Source organism: Malus sylvestris, chromosome 12 (genome assembly GCF_916048215.2).
Source record: "Malus sylvestris chromosome 12, drMalSylv7.2, whole genome shotgun sequence".
Lineage (NCBI taxonomy): Eukaryota > Viridiplantae > Streptophyta > Magnoliopsida > Rosales > Rosaceae > Malus > Malus sylvestris.
In genome coordinates, this window is record NC_062271.1 from 16,086,785 (window position 1) to 16,103,407 (window position 16,623).

The window sequence follows — 16,623 nt, forward strand, 5'->3', positions numbered from 1 at the left end:
TGGTCATAACATTCCTAAGGCCGAAGAGCTTAAAGGAAAGGTGTATTGCAAATACCACAATTCGAGCAAACATACGACAAACAATTGCGTTGTATTTCGCGATAACGTCCAAAGCTGGATTGATAATGGCAAACTGAAGTTTCCCGAGAAGAGGATGAGTGTTGATACTGATCCGTTCCCCACGGCAACAGTAAATATGGTCGACGCGTACCTACCCAAGGACAAAGGAAAAGGCAAGGCCGAAGTGGTTGAGACACAACGCCCGCGGAATCAGAATTTTCGGCCACGGTTCATGGCCGATTTTCGTTCAAATAAACCACCTACAGCTTTAACGGGGCCCGCTATTGTCAAACCTATGATGGATTACAGCACCGACGAAGACAGTGGGACTACGGTTTTGTGCAGGAAATGTAGAGCGAAGGTCGACAGTGAACTAGAGGAGAAGCCCTCTTCGCAACCTGTGGCTGCAACTCGGCAAAGGGTAGCCAATGAAGGCCAACACCCCGGGGTTTTTGGGAGGCTCGGTCATAAAGTACGGATGGAAGAGACACCCCCGGTCAGGCGGCGCCTCGATTTTGATGCTTCATTCTATGACGATGATTACTATAAGCGTAATTCTAGCAGTTCAGAATCATCGCGGAGCCAAAAGACCTTCAAGCCTCCCGAGCCCAGAGATCAACGTTGGTATACATACCATTCTTCGAAGGGCGTCTACACCGCGTTGTCCAAATCTCAGAAACGCCGGCATCAACGGATAGATTGCATGGCTCGCCGACGAGCAGCCCAAGAAACTTCGGCCCCTAAGTGGCGGCCGAAGGACACAGTTGCCATTGATGATGAGCGACCACCTCCAGCAATTATGACAGAGTTGGCTCAAGGGAAACGGCTGGTCGATCAAGATGTCGAGACCATGTTTGAAGAAGCTGATAAACGGATCAAACTTCTCATTCGACCAGGGGAAATGAAGGCACGCCTTGAACATTTCAGGCAAGAGGCCGAAAGCAAATTATCCCCGCTGGCTATACAAGAACCTTTGGTCAAAATTCGACGGAATTTGCATCCCCCGTTCCTTGGGGAGTCTTTGGAGTATATGCGAGAGTTTCATAAGAAACATTCGGCCAACGATATGTATGGTTTGCCGAAGGCATGCCAGGACACCATTGATCCGGTCCTGACTTGTCCGGATGCTGAGCGGATCATCCAGAAGACCTCAGATCCAGGATTGAAAGCAAGGTTCCAGCACATACGAGAAGCCCGTGTCCTTGGATTTGAAGTCGACCCGTACACCGATATCAATGCAGCCGACCTTCCTTTCTCGCTGGAGGACCTTCAGTATTTACGATATCACTTTGAAGTATTTTCGGCGGTTTCTCTCTTCGGCCTTACGACCGATGAAATCGCACGTATTACCCGTCTGGATGCTTATCTCGACACTAGGGATGCTCGGCTATATTACCAGGAGCAGGTTCAGGTCCTGATCCCAAGTACATTGTCAATCTCAACCCTACCTGAGGCGGTCACGCAGAACCAACAAGTCGCCGAAGCAGCTCCGCCGAGTGATGTTATTGAAGAAGGGACAGAAGAGTCTCGTTGTCCGACTTTGGCGACAACTGAGTCCGTAGTCGCCGATCAACCGAATGAGGAGGGTCTTGACCAGATGGGCCCGTCAGTCCTGGACAATATGAAAATCAGTATGGTCCATGTGTTACCTGCCGATTTTCAATCAAGCACGGCTCAACCAAATTTCCTTGATGGAGATGTGGTTGCCGAGGAACCCGGCCATGTTGATTTTGTATCGATTGCTGAAGGTGAGTCAACAACAAAAAATGATAGTCTAAAGGCCGCTTTGGCCGAATTGTTCCCTCGTTCATCGTCGGCCAAGCTCCACCATTTAAAGCCATTGTATGTGACGGCCCACATCGAGGGATATCCAGTTTCTAAAGTTTTTGTCGACTGTGGAGCTACCGTCAATATCATGCCTCTGAACATCATGAAGGTCTTACGCCGTTCAAATGACGAGCTTATTCCGTCAGGAATCACAATGAGTAGTTTTATCGGTGACAAATCCCACACCAAAGGTGTACTTCCGTTAACTGTGAATATTGCCGGTCGCACCCACATGACCGCCTTTTTCGTGGTTGATTCCAAAACCGAGTAGAATGCACTGCTCGGCCGAGATTGGATTCATCAAACCAGTTGTATTCCTTCCTCATTGTACCAAGTGCTTGTCTTTTGGGACGGCAAATCGGTCATTGTTCATCCGGCCGATAGCCAGCCCTTCGAAGCTAACATGATCCAAGCACGGTATTATGACGATCACGTCGGCTACATTACTTTGCAAGGCTTCAATGAAGAGGGACGGCCGACTCGGATTTCCGTTCAGAAAGCTATCGAGGTTGGCGCCGAGACTGTCCAGCAGGATTCGGCAAGACTCGGATTAGCTAACTTTCTCCCCGAAGCTGATGTTTGACACCGATCGGGAAGCACGTAGGGCCGCGGTTTCAACTACTATGGAACGACTGCTGGCCCATTGGTATACGATATCTAAACAACCAAATTCGGGCGTCAACCTCGTCAAGTTCCTTGCTGAGGGAGATAATGGGCCTGTATTATCTTTTGATAAAATTCGAGCCGCCCCGGCCGAGCTCGAGGATCATCGGCCCCTCGTTAAGGACCCTTTAGAAAAAATTAATGTTGGGACGGCCGATGACCCACGGCTTTTGTTTATTAGTGCTTTACTTCCCCAACGAATGAAAGATGAGTTTCGTACCTTGCTTACGGAATTCAAAGATTGTTTTGCTTGGAGTTATCATGAAATGCCCGACTTAGATCGTACTCTGGTCGAGCATGAATTACGTATTAAGCCCGGATTAAAACCTTTCCGTCAGCCACCTCGTCGATTCTCGACCGAAGTACAACTCAGTATCAAGGACGAACTAGTTCGGCTTTTGAAAGCCGGATTCATTCGGACAGCTCGATATGTCGAATGGCTGGCGAATATCGTTCCTGTATTAAAGAAAAATGGTGCACTGCGCATCTGCACCGATTTTCGAAATCTGAATTTGGCAACTCCCAAAGATGAGTATACAATGCCGATTTCAGATCTGTTAATCGATGCCGCGGCCAATCATGCGATCTTATCCTTTATGTATGGACATGCCGGGTACAACCAAATATTTATTGCCGAAGCCGATGTGCACAAAACTGCTTTCCGTTGCTCGGGGGCACTCGGCACTTACGAATGGGTTGTCATGCCATTCGGCCTCAAGAATGCCGGCGCCACGTACCAACGGGCGATGAACACCATCTTCCATGAGTTAATTGGCACCATCGTCGAAGTTTACATCGACGATGTTGTCGTCAAATCTAAGCGCCGACAGACACATCTGGACGATCTCCGACAGGCTTTCCTTCGCATGCGTCAGCACAACCTCAAGATGAATCCTGCCAAGTGTGCCTTCGGTGTATCGGCCGGGAATTTTCTTGGTTTCCTCGTACATCATCGTGGGATTGAAGTCGATGAAAATAAGGCACGCGCAATCATCACTGCCCCACCCCCAACGACGAAGAAACAGCTCCAGTCTTTACTCGGACAGATCAATTTCCTCCGCCGATTTATTGCCAACTCGGCAGGAAAAATGAAAGCGTTTTCCACACTCTTAAAACTCAAGGACTCAGATAAATTTGTGTGGAACGACGCGCATCAGGCGGCGTTTACGCAAATCAAAGTCTCCCTCACGAACCCGGCTGTCTTGGTTCTTCCCCGGCGCGATAAGCCTCTAAAGCTCTATATCTCGGCGGTCGAAGAGTCCATCGGCTGCCTCATCGCGCAAGATAACGACGCCGGACGGGAACAGGCTGTTTTTTATCTCAGCCGCAATCTCAGTCGACCAGAGATCAATTATTCAGCCGTCGAGAAGCTGTGCCTAGCCATTTTTTTCACCGCTTCCAAGCTTCGGCATTATATGCTCACATCGGTTACCCAGGTTATTGCGTAGACCGACGTCATCCGCTACATGCTCACTCGACCGATCGTAAAAGGTCGCATTGGGAAATGGACCATGGCACTGTCCGAGTTTAGCTTGCAATATGTAGCTCAGAAAGCCGTCAAGGGCCAAGCATTGGCTGATTTCCTTGCTCAACATCCCTCCCCATACGGTTTTGGGGGCAACGACGTTGACATCGGCATGGTTCAGACGCACGACAACCACTGGACGATGTATTTTGACGGCTCCAGTACGTCGTCTTCGGCGGGCGTGGGAATTGTCATTCAATCCCCGAATCACGATCATTGGTTCTTTTCGCTTAAGTTGGACTTCGACTGCACCAACAATCAGGCCGAATATGAAGCCCTAATCATCGGCCTTGGAATTCTCCATGAACTGCGGGCAACCCGCGCCCTCGTCCTCGGTGACTCCGAGCTTGTGATTAACCAACTTAATGGTTCCTTTCGTTGCATGAGTTGTACCCTGGCACCTTACCATATGGTCGCCAGCTATTTGGCCGAATCCTTCGACGGTATTACATTTCAACATATTTCCCGGTGTCATAATACCGACGCGGATGAATTGGCTCAAATTGCCTCCGGCGCACAACTCCTGGGGGGCAAACTAGGCCAAGAGATACCAGTGATACGGCAGTTATACCCAGCCTTGCTTAACCAGCAAATCCTCCGACGGGACGACGTGATACGCACCAGGGTTATGTCCTTACCTTCGTTGTTAGATCGGCAGGACTCTGTCGAGATTTGCACGACTGAGGTGATACCGGATGATTGGAGAACACCCATTATGCAGTACCTGGACAATCCTAACGGGAAACATAGTCGCAGGACACGGGTTCACGCCACGAACTATGTCACGTACCAGAACGAGTTATACCGAAAGGGTGAAGATGGTTTGTTATTACTATGCCTCGGCCCCCAAGAGAATGCTCAGGCGATCGCAGAGGTTCATGAAAGGGGTATGCGGAGCTCATCAATCCGGACGGAAAATGCGATGGCTACTCCGACGACACGGCTATTTTTGGCCGAGAATACTGAAAGATTGTATCGAGTTTGCACGAGGATGCATACAGTGCCAAATCCATGGGCCTATACAAAGGGTCCCGGCCGAGTCACTACATTCGGTCATTAAGCCGTGGCCGTTTAGAGGATGGGCCATGGACGTAATCGGCAAAATCACGCCGACTTCTGGAGCTGCTAAGCATGCATGGATAATAGTCGCAACTGATTACTTTACTAAATGGGTCGAAGTAAAATCATATGCCGAGTTAACATCTAAAGAGGTTTGCGACTTCGTGGAGGAACACATTGTGACCCGGTTCGGTGTACCAGAAACGATCATAACCGACAATGGAACAATCTTCACAGCCGAAAGGTTTAAAGAATACACGGCAAATTTGAAAATTCGGCTGGAACAGTCCACACCGTATTATCCACAGGCGAATGGGCAGGCCGAGGCAAGTAATAAAGTGTTGATCGGCATCCTCGAAAAAATAATAAAAGAAAGACCTAGCATGTGGCATTTGAAGTTGAACGAGGCATTATGGGCATACCGAACGACGCCTCGGTCGGCGACCGCGACAACCCCATACGCATTAACCTACGGACACGATGCAATGTTACCAGTCGAGTTGAGCATAAATTCGTTGCGATTAATTGAACAAAGTAGTTTGTTTAGCGCCGAATATAATCAGTCCATGAGACAGGAACTAGAAGATTTGGAAGAAGCGCGGCTTGACGCTTACAACTTGTTGGTGGCACAAAAACAGATTGCTGAGCGGGCCTATAATAAAAAGGTGCGACAGAAAACATTCGGCGAGGGTGAATTAGTGTGGCAAACGGTGCTGCCCGTAGGGCTAAAAGATCCTAGGTTCGGTAAGTGGTCGCCGAATTGGGAAGGGCCGTTCATTGTGCATAAAGTATACGGAAAAGGGGCGTATCATCTTAAAGACCGAACCGGTGTAGTTCACAGATTACCGATCAATGGGAAGTTTTTGAAGAAATACTATCCGGTCACATGGGAAATGCGGGAATAGAAAACCAGTCCATTACGATTGATAAGCATTTACAAATAAGTGGGTCGATTGGTTTACATTCAAAGTCGTTCAAGGAGAGGAGGGTAGAAGAGTGCTGAGCAGGGCTTTCAATTCCAACCACCGCACGTCGGCCTGCCGATTCTTTTTGTCCAGCTTCAGCTGCTCGACCCTTTTTTGGTTGCCGCATACTCAGTTAAGCGATCCTTGCCGCCTGACTCGAAGTCTTTAGCGAGCTCGGAAGCAATGGCCAACCGACGTTTTGCTAGTTCGGCCATCTGACGGTCGAGCTCGGCTAACGCTTCTCCTTTTGCCCGTAGATCGTCGATCTTCGGACGGAGGGTGTCTTGAACGGCCATGGCGGCTTGTAGGTCCTGTTCGGCCTTTAGAGCGGTCTGGAAGATACTAAATGTCTCCCGAACACGCTCCAAGGCAGACGATGCCCGAACTATGGCATCTCCGCTCAGGCGACCGTCGGCTCCAAGGTCGTTCAGGCATACGCCGAGCAGATCAAGACCGTTGCGCTCAAGTACTTGCGATGTTGAAAGCGACAAGACTTCTCGCAACTGGGTAAGGGCGCTTGGATTGGCAGTTTCAGTTGTAGCAGCCGAAGGACCGGACTCTGCAGTTGTGCTGGAGAGTAGGGCTTTGAATTCGACCTCCCATGAAGCCTGCACATACAAATCAGGTTAAGTTTAAAAGAAGTCGTGACAAGAATAGCAAGAAGGTTTCGTGTTTTTTTTAACCTGCCGAGAGGAGACCTCGGCCATGTCTCCAGGATCGTTGCTCGAACCTAAAGAACTTAATGGCCGAGCCCAGTGTTTCAGATTGCTTCTCAGTTCACGCGGCCGATGGAGATTATCTACGTTTGATGGCCACTGAGGCGGCCAAGAAATGTAGATAACGCCCTTCGGCGCGAAGAATTGTCGGTGAAAAGAATGTACAGGCACCTGACATTTAGTATTTTCCTCGTTTAGAATTCTAGAAAAAAAAGCAATCAAGGAAAGATGGTCGAAGGTACTTACGAAGGCCGAGGTAACCTCTTGTGGAGGAATATGGAAGCCCTGGTCTTGGGGATGAACGGGCGATTCCGCCGTTGCGTCGGGCTCCTCGAGCGGGTGTTTGCCACGGTCTGCTGCAAATGGGCCGACCGGGGCAGCCGTTTCGGAGGAGGCAGGGACATCCTGGTCCTGAGAATGAGCGAAGGGTTCGGCCACCGCCGTCGGTTCCTCGACCGGGCGCTTGCCACGATCAGCCGTGGAGGGGCCGGTTTGAACCACCATCTCAGACCTTGGGAGAGGTTGCCAACGAGAGTGAGGACGATCTGCCAGCGGGACCTCGTCCCTCCCCTCACTCTCTTCCAGAATGAAGACCGAGGGTTTTGGATTTCCAAGGGTGGTTCCCTCGGTGGCAGAAACCATTTTTTTTGGAGCAGGTGTTTCCTTGACGGAGGGAGGCACAACTGGTGTACCAGTCCCAGATATGGGCTGCGTTCGAACTGTCGCAGCGGCCGGGGCGGGCTGTTTCTCGACCGAGGGTTGAACAACGGCAGGAGAAAGGGAAACACTAGGAGTCGTCGCCCCTGTAGTTTGGCTGGAGATGACGTGGATCTCTCGTGCGCCCTTCTTGGCCAGCTGTTTTACCCGCTTGGCAGGCGGCGGAGGTTCGACGACCGGCTCGGCCTCTTGGCGAGGGCGTTTGGTCAGCACGGCCCGACCAGCAGCCTTATCCCTTTTAACCACGGCTGATTTTTTCTCGACCGTGGCCGCGGTGAGAGCCTCTGTTTTTCTCGAATGCCGACTACCTGAGAAGATAAAAGCAAGTCAGCAAGGTAGATCAGTAGTTCAAAATTGAAAGAAAAAGGTAGAAATAAACCATTACCTTGGGTTTGGGGGGCAGAAGACTTTTTAGGTCGACCACCAAAAAGTGTGTCCACAATGGTATTGACCGAGACCCCAAAAAACCGTTGGGTATAACTGTCCCACCAATCACCGAAGGTGTCGGTGCAAAGGGTTTCTGGAGTGGCCGGTCGAAGGTGAAATTTCTGGCACCGTTCCTGGAACTCCTTCTTGGCGTCGGCGCACTCCTTTTTTGAGGAGCCAGGTTCGCGTCCGCGACTTAGGACGGACCGAGAGGAGAGAAGGGGGACTGGGCAACCTTGGAGGTAGCCAAGCTGCCGAGCAAGGAAGTTGGGATGATACACTTCCCAGCCCGCTCGTTTTCCATCGCAGCCGAGGGGGAGGTCGCGAGCAAGCACGAATGACCCTTAGGACTGACGAAGGTCGGCGTCTTCATCTGCGCTCCACGCCGATATAGGTAGCCTGACAGAGGAAGGATATTCCCGACGACGACATATCAGGAACTCATCGTTGGAGAGATCGTCGAGGGCGAAAAAGAATTTAAATATTTCTTCAGCTCGGTGAGGGGGTATTGGTCGAGAGGCCAGCTGAGGTCCAAGCGCCTCTGTGGGTGAGAAATCGACGATGGCGGGCCGAAGGGAGGCGAAATACACTTGGAGCCAGAGTTGGAAGACCTAGAGAGGACCATTCTGGTATGGGTCAATTTTGTGCAGGGTCGTCTCAGCCAGGCAACGGAAGAGATGGGCCAAGATGTTGGGGCCAAGTGCCAGGACGTGACCGCTAGCCAGGGCCTCGGCCACTGGCATATTCTCGACCAGGCATTTGTTCGATTTGGTACAACAAATGTACTTGTTGTACCAGTAGAAAAGGAAAGCTTCATGTTCCCCTTCTCGCAGGGCCTCTTCTCCTCGGCCAGCGAAATGGAGATAGAGGGTGTTGTAGTTGAAGAAGTTCTTGTGGAGTTTCTGAACGTCTTCTTTTGAGGGGATATGACCCTCACGGCTCAACGTCTCAAAAGCCCGTCGGTCGAAGAGCGTCTTCAGGTCGAGATTCGACCGATATCCGGAGAGGGCAGCATCGATGGGGATTCCAGTTGCTGAAGTCCCCAAGATAGCAGTAACATCAAGAATGGTGGGGCCGATAGGACCAAGAGGGAGAACCATGGTGTTGGTGGTCGAACACCAGAAGCATAGGGCGGCTAGGAGAAGCTCCTTGTCGAGAACGATGTCCATAGACGAAAGAAGAATGGCGTCGTAAATGCCGAGGACTTTCCATTGCTCGCCGAAGAGCTTCTCCATTCGAACGACCCAGGCTGCCCAGGTTGTAGTGGTCGAAGGCCAGAAGCCTTGGGGTTTCGCTGCCTCCCATCTTGACCATTCAAACCCTTGGAACAAGGGTGACAAGCAGTGTTCCTGGAGAAGCTCGGTGATAGTTGATGGTACGGTTGCTTTGAAGAGAGGGCCCAGGATTTGGTGAATGGTGCTCATGTCACTTTCAAACCGTATAGTTTTGATTGAGCTTCGGTCAAGAATTTTTTGGCACTGGTCGCATTCCTTGGAGAATTTGGAAATAAAGGAAGCCATTGTAGGAAGATTGAAAAGCACGACGCGAATGGAGTTTTTCTGGGTTTGGAAATCTGAAAACAAAGATTTGAAGACGAAGACTTGAAAAAGAAAGGTGCTGGAGAATAAGAGCGAGAGTTTTTTCAGAAAGTTTTGGGAGCGTAAAGTGCGAATGAGAGATTTTCAGTATTTATAGGCTTTTGGCAGGAAGGGTAATCGTTTGAAATTCAAAACAAAGGGGCCAAATCGACCGAAAGAATCGTTGATCATGATGAACATTTGGGAAATGCAGTTGAGAAGACCGAAGGTTTCAGATATTGGGGGCGCACGATTGCGTGTGACGGCGAAATTAATGGCGGAAGATGTTTCGACGCCTGCACGATGACAAGTGGGCTCACGAACTGAGAAAGTGGCTCGCGGATTGAGATAGTGGTCATAATGTCGACGGTTCAGGCAGCCGCACGCCTTGGACGTCATCATTGGGGTTGGCCGTATTAAAGGACGCCACGTGGCAAGTTTGGTTAGCAGGATCAGGATCGTGCAATCGTGTTCAATAAATGCACCTTGGAACTCGGGCATTAGGGTTCTGGGTGGTAGATTCGCTTCTTCAAGGCTGAAACTCGGCCAAAGAACTCAGGCCGAGGGCCTCAGAAGCGAGGGGGCAATGTTTGGGCCCAAAATAACAGTTTGGGCCGAATGTAGGGTCATTCTCGGCCCGGAAGGCCTTGCGGCAAGAATACCATTGATCGTTCAGTACGTGGGCCTCCAAACCTAGGTTGGCTAGGTCGTAACACAAGAGGTCGAATCCTAGTGCCATAAGGAGTCTCGGCAGGACCCGGAAGCGAATCTGGCTCAGTTAAGGACTAGGTTCACAGTCTTAGTGAAGGTAGGACTGGTCGAGTTGATGCTGATCAGGGGAAGAAAACCTAGTCCGAGTAGGTCTCTAACTCGACCTTGGGGGGAGCCATTGCTATAAATAGAAGAGGTTGCACATCATTCGAAGCCCCTGCAGATCAATACAAAATTGCCCTGCGCAAACTCTCACAACTTGTGATTTTTCTTTTTCCTTTTTCGCTGACACATCTTCTGTTGGCATCAACAGCACTGTGGAAGCAACCGGTGATATCTTAAGTCAACATAGATAGCTCTGTCACCGTAGAATCAGTCGGTCTCGCAGTATCTTCTGTTGGCATCAACAGCACTGCGGCGAGAACGATTGATTACCTATCCAAGTCTCGGCCGAGAAGGGTTTCTAAATCCTTATTGGTCGAGGTCCTCTCATCAGCCTTCTCGGCGAAGTGAGGTGTTACAGTTATTACATTCGGCACATTGAAAGCCGAATTTGATATTGAACTTCGTAAGAATAGTAACCTTGTCTTCAGGTTCGAGAGCCCAAGAGGCCGAGACGTGTTCCTTTCTCGGCCGCAATCGCAAGATGCAGAAGTCAATAGCGCGACCCAACGCAACATCAACAAATTTACTCCTCGGCCGAGCTCGGCCGACGAGTTGGCATGCCCCGCATTCACCGAAGGACGTAGTTAGCTCATTAATTACTCAGCCTGCGCGCCACGTAGGCTTGGTAGTTTCTAGGGTCAACAGGTTGCATCTAATTTTCAAGTTAAACTGCTTACGTACTTTGTGAATGGATAAAGCCAATTGTAGCTCACCTTCTATAAGAGAATTTCAACGTAAGCTACTTGCGTTATTCCCAAAACGAAATGAAATGACAATGGGAAGAATCTGCCCTTTTTCTTAGCACTTCCTTTCCGTTATCGTAAAGTGATGCGTAAAATAAGTTAACACACAAAATTAAACCCTCTTTTTATCAAATGTAGTAAAGTATGTAAGTAGGGATCGTTCTAGGCCGGGGATTAGGAGGGATTGCTAAACACTTGAAAACTGACTTAAAAACATAAAAACAAAATTTAAAACACTAAACTAGACTCAAAGAATGCAAAACTATACTTTAAAATACTTAAACAAACATAAAACTCAAAACAGCAACCTAATGACTCAAAACTGCCTAAAAACCACTTTCTGGGCAGTTTTGAGAACCTAACAAGAACTTGGACGAAGTTGGATGAAAACTTGAATCAAAACACTTAGAAACACAAATCAAAACACTTTCTAACTAATCTAAGACTTCAAAATAAAGGGGGATTTGTTTTGGACGAAAATTGAAAACAAAACAGAAACTTTAAAACAAAACAGATTGTAAAACGTTTTTGGATGAAAAGGATGGATAAAAGGCTAGTTAGGAGGTTCTTCTCCACACATGACACACTTGCAAACAAAATGATTTTCAGTTGTTCTTTCAATAAATTATGAAACTCAACACCCCACGTTAATTAGATACGCTTAAATTAACCTTCAAGTTCTCCTTAAGTTAATGAATTGGATGGAAAAGCGCATACAACAATTCAAAGCATTCCTCAAAGGTTCCTTACGTGATGAGCACAATAAAGATACAATCAAGAATCATGAAGCACAATGAGAACTATAAGTGTTGACGAGGCATTCGTTACTATGATGAGCATGAAACTAGTGCCAAGAATTCATTCAACGCGATCGTTTTCAAGCGACCTTCACTACTTGTGATTATAAGATTGTAACTATTAGGTGAAACTCCCTCATAATCTAGCATCATATTCATGCATGAAAACTAAGCGTGCACTCTCAATCAACATACACAAATAAGTTATCAATCAAGTAGATGAACGAATTGAATCCGCAACTTATGAAATAACAACTGAATGTAATCAAATCATATTGCAAGCATGTACATGGTTTCGAATCACCCCCCAACTAAGGGGGTTTAGTTCCTCATTCTTGCAATACAAAGATACATAAAATTAGACATTAAAATCAAAGGAAAGAAAACACCTAAAATGCTCCAACTTGGAAAGCAAGTGCATCAATGGATCTCCCTTCCTCCTTGTTGCGGCATGAAGCTTGTGGACAGATTTTTGGGTGGATTTATGGTGTAGAATGGATGGGGAATGATATGGAGGGGTTTAGGGTGAGTGTGGAAGAGTGTTTGATGGTTGGAAGGTGGTGGAGAACTAGGCAAAGAGGGTGGAAGAAGGTGGAGTGGCTGTTATGTTTTCTAGGCACTAGAATGGTGTTTTTGGGGTGTTTTGCTTCCTAGGGTATGGACGAATTTCTGTGATAAAATGATGAATATGGGGGATTGTTCTTTGGCCAAGGGGTGTAAACATGTATTTATAGGCCCCAAAAACCTTAGAAAATCAGGTTAGGCTAGGGATGAAATGCATGGCAAGTTGGTGTGTGTGGTGTGCAATGGTCCAAGGGTGAAAATGAAGTGATGATGCAAAGTGTGAAGGGTAAAATGGAGTGGTGTTGCAGCTAGGGAGCATGAATGATTGTGTACATTGCATAGAGATGGAAAGGGAGGTGAAATGTGTCAACAAATGGGTCAAAGGTGCAACAACATGTGTGACACATGCCCTTGGATTCCAAATGTGAATGATGGAGCATCAATTGGTGCATGTAATGGATGTAAAGGTTGTCTAAAATCTAATGGGTGAAGGGAACAAGAGGTATCAAGCAATTGAGTGAAATAATTAAATGAATTAAAGCATGAAATCAGAAATTATGTAGGGGACAAGAGTGATCAAGCATGGCATGGGAATCCAAAGGGAATTCTATGTGTTTTGCATGGCAAGGAGTGTGCAACTTGGAGTGACAAATTTTTGGGCTGAATTCTTTATCTTTTGGACACTAATTCTTCACATTCTTGGCCTCTTTAGTTCTCAAATTCGTCCATCCACTTTGGCCCATGCATTTGCTATCCATTCGAAGCCCGAAACATGCTCCAAAGGCCTCCAAAATGCATCTTCTTGCATACTTTGTACTTAGAGTCTTTCACTTTTCATGTGGGCTTCTTTGCATGTGTATGATTTGTCATTGTTTATCCTTGCAATTACACACACACACTTGCACACACATATGCCCAAAACGTCCATCCTCATGCATGCAATCCATTTGAGCCCAATATTGATCCAACATGCACCAAAATGCACTTTTCTTGCCAAGGTTGTTATTAAGACCTACAAACAAATGAAAATGGCTTTAAACACTAAAATAACTAAAGAAACACAACGTAAACGCACAAGAACAAGCCAATTAAGTCGCATAAATATGCTCCTATCATAAAGCATCTGCATACACTCAATTCCCACATAGAAGTTCATATTTTCAAAATCCACAACAACAATAAATCTGCCAACTATTTAAAATTAACTAACAACTTCCAACGTCACTTGACAAAAATCACAGCCAAGGTAAATAATTCTTAAAATTAACGGGTTTAGGGTTTTTCTCCGATTTTTATCTCAACGTCTCCAATCCACACTACACCTTAGCTGCTCTAGCCTGCGACTTCCTCTGCGTTTTCACTATGAACAAAGGTCTCTCACATACAAATCAAAATCCGAATTAAAAGGCTTGACTCTCAAACTTTTCAAAAAATTGGAAACTTGGAATTTGGAATATCCACTTAGATATTCTAGAAGCCCATCAAGAGAGGAGTAATTTTCCCTCTTGAGTCGAGACCCAAATTCGGAGAGATTGGCCGGAATAGGCAAAAAATAGCCGGGAACCATCGAATTTCAAGGCTCCAATCTCTGCGTACGCTTTATTTCAACGTGTAGGTATGATGTCAAATCTAAGAGGGCTCCGATATGAATCAGAGAGCCTCTGATGTTGCGTTATTTCATTGTATAGCCTAAACCCCAATCCCTCTATCTAAAACACACCAAAAAGAAGTGATGTCTGCCAGGAAAATAAAAGGATAACCAGGAAATAAAAAAATTAAAATTAAAATTAAAAACCAAGGATTAGAAAAAAGTTAGGGAGTTACAAACCGTTTCCGATAAGAACAACTCCTACAAATTTGGTTCCCTTATAGGTTAATTATTGTATAGCCTAATCCAACACATCCTCTTCTCCTTCTCAAAATTCAAAAATCAAAACCCATAAATAGATGCACCCTAGTCAATTGATCATTAATCAAAGATATAAAATGGCTACACGAGTCTGTTCTCGACTCAAACAGTGCCGAAAAGTTGACATCATAGCTATCATCGTCTGTATCCCTATCTGGGTGCTGGGAATCCTGTTTTTCCACGACCAATATAAGTTGACTCCCGTAGAGCCCTATTTACGGCTCGACTCTTCCACCGTGTGCAAACTCAAGTCGAGTGGCTCCGAGTTAACCGCCACGTGGGACATGACGGTCGTCGCGGTGAACCCTAATCGCGTGCTTGCCATCTCCTTCGACAGCCTGCAAGTCACCATCTCGTACAAAACGGACACCGGCGACAAAGGCAGAGACGTCTTGCTCACAACGAAGCCGGTGCCTCCTCCTCCTTCGCCTTTAAATACAGAAACCTCGACCGCTCACAGCTTCAAGATGGAAACGGTGTCCGCTTATGTAGGCGATAACGTGGCCAATCAAATCTCCGAAGGGAGAGCTCGTGGATCGGTGAAATTCGTGTTCGGCATGCTAGGTTATTATAGGTACGTCAACACTACGCGGTGGTATTTGACTAGGCGTAGCTTAGAGTTTGGGGTGTTCTGTAGCTGGGTCGAGTTCGGGTTTTCACCGGGTAATTGGACCGGGACATTGACAACGATGGATCAGTCGGGGGCATGCGTGGATGATCCGATATCAGTCCATTTCAAGTAGAGATGTGGTTATAACTTATGTTGGTTGCCGTACGTTTAGTTAATTAGGGTGATTTTTCTTTCTTTGTTTCCCTTGTTTATTTATTTTTAAAAAATATGCAGTTAATCCTTGCTTGATTCGTAATGAAAATCATGGCGAAATTGTTCGTGTTTATCTACCTATGCCACATTTTTTTCTTTAATGTACCTCTATATTAAGCCGTTACCAATGGTTTCGCCGTTCATTACCGATCGTTTCGTCATCCTTTACCGATTGTTTTCGTTTCACCGTGACCGATCATTTTTGTTTTGCCATTAACGATCGTTTTCGTTTCGCCCACCAAGAGTGTATGCAACACTTATTTTTTGTTATGCTCCCTGAAACTCGATTTAATCTCATTTTCCCGTTTACACCTTGTAACTCATCCTTTGGAGAATATAAAACTTCCTCGACAAGTTCAAGGTTGGTTATATACATCCAATCCTCACATGCATTTTCTCTAACCAAGAGAAAGAAAAGTGAGAGAATGAGAGCACTCTTCTTTATAGTGAAGAGTACTCATCCTTAGAGTGAAGAGATTGAGTTTTAGTTTTCAATGAGAGAAGACTAAACACCACCACCACCACCAAAACTCGCCAACAGCCCTCTTGAGCAAGAGTGCTCTAGCTTATCACTCTTACTCATCATCGATCCATACCTTAATTTTAAGATGGATTACAACGGTTTGATCCTCATGAAGATGTGTGCGTGGGCAATCTACTCATCCAATTGTTAGATGCGGCCAAAAAATATTCAAAGGGTGTTTGAGACACCCTAACCCGATTAGCCGTCAAACTAGATGTGCCAGCCATCACAAAAGTAGTGATGAAGCCATAGGTAAAGATTAAAAACTGTGTGACAATTAGAACCAACGAGCTCAATTTATTAAAATAACTAAAATTATCTTGCAAGGAAAGTCAAACTACAAATAACCTCCCCCAGGAGACTCTGTAAGGTTTTTCTCTTTTATTACTTGTCATATTAGTTGCGCATATAGCAGCAGTAAATCGAACAGTATTCGCAATAGTGATGTTTAACTATAACCGTAAGTTTGGTTATTTATTAGTACAATTAGATAAACATTTATCTGGTGAAGTGTAAGTGGATAATAAACATTTTTCAAGTAAAAAAAATTCAATTGACTAACCCCCATTTTTGAAAACTCATAGTTTAAAACTACATAATTGTTTCAACCATAATATAGAAAATACAGTCGGTCATAAATAAAAAATCATGCCCGATAATAGTGGCAAATCCAGGATTGAACCTTGGGAGCCTCAGTGTTAAATACAAGTGTTCTCTATAAGAACAGAGCGTGAGCACACAAAAAAAAAAAAAAAATTAGTTTATTCGTTGAGGCATTTCGTCAAACACTTGATTGACTTGTTGTCGTCAGCTAAACTATGTTGTGCACATGTCAACATATATTGGCATATGC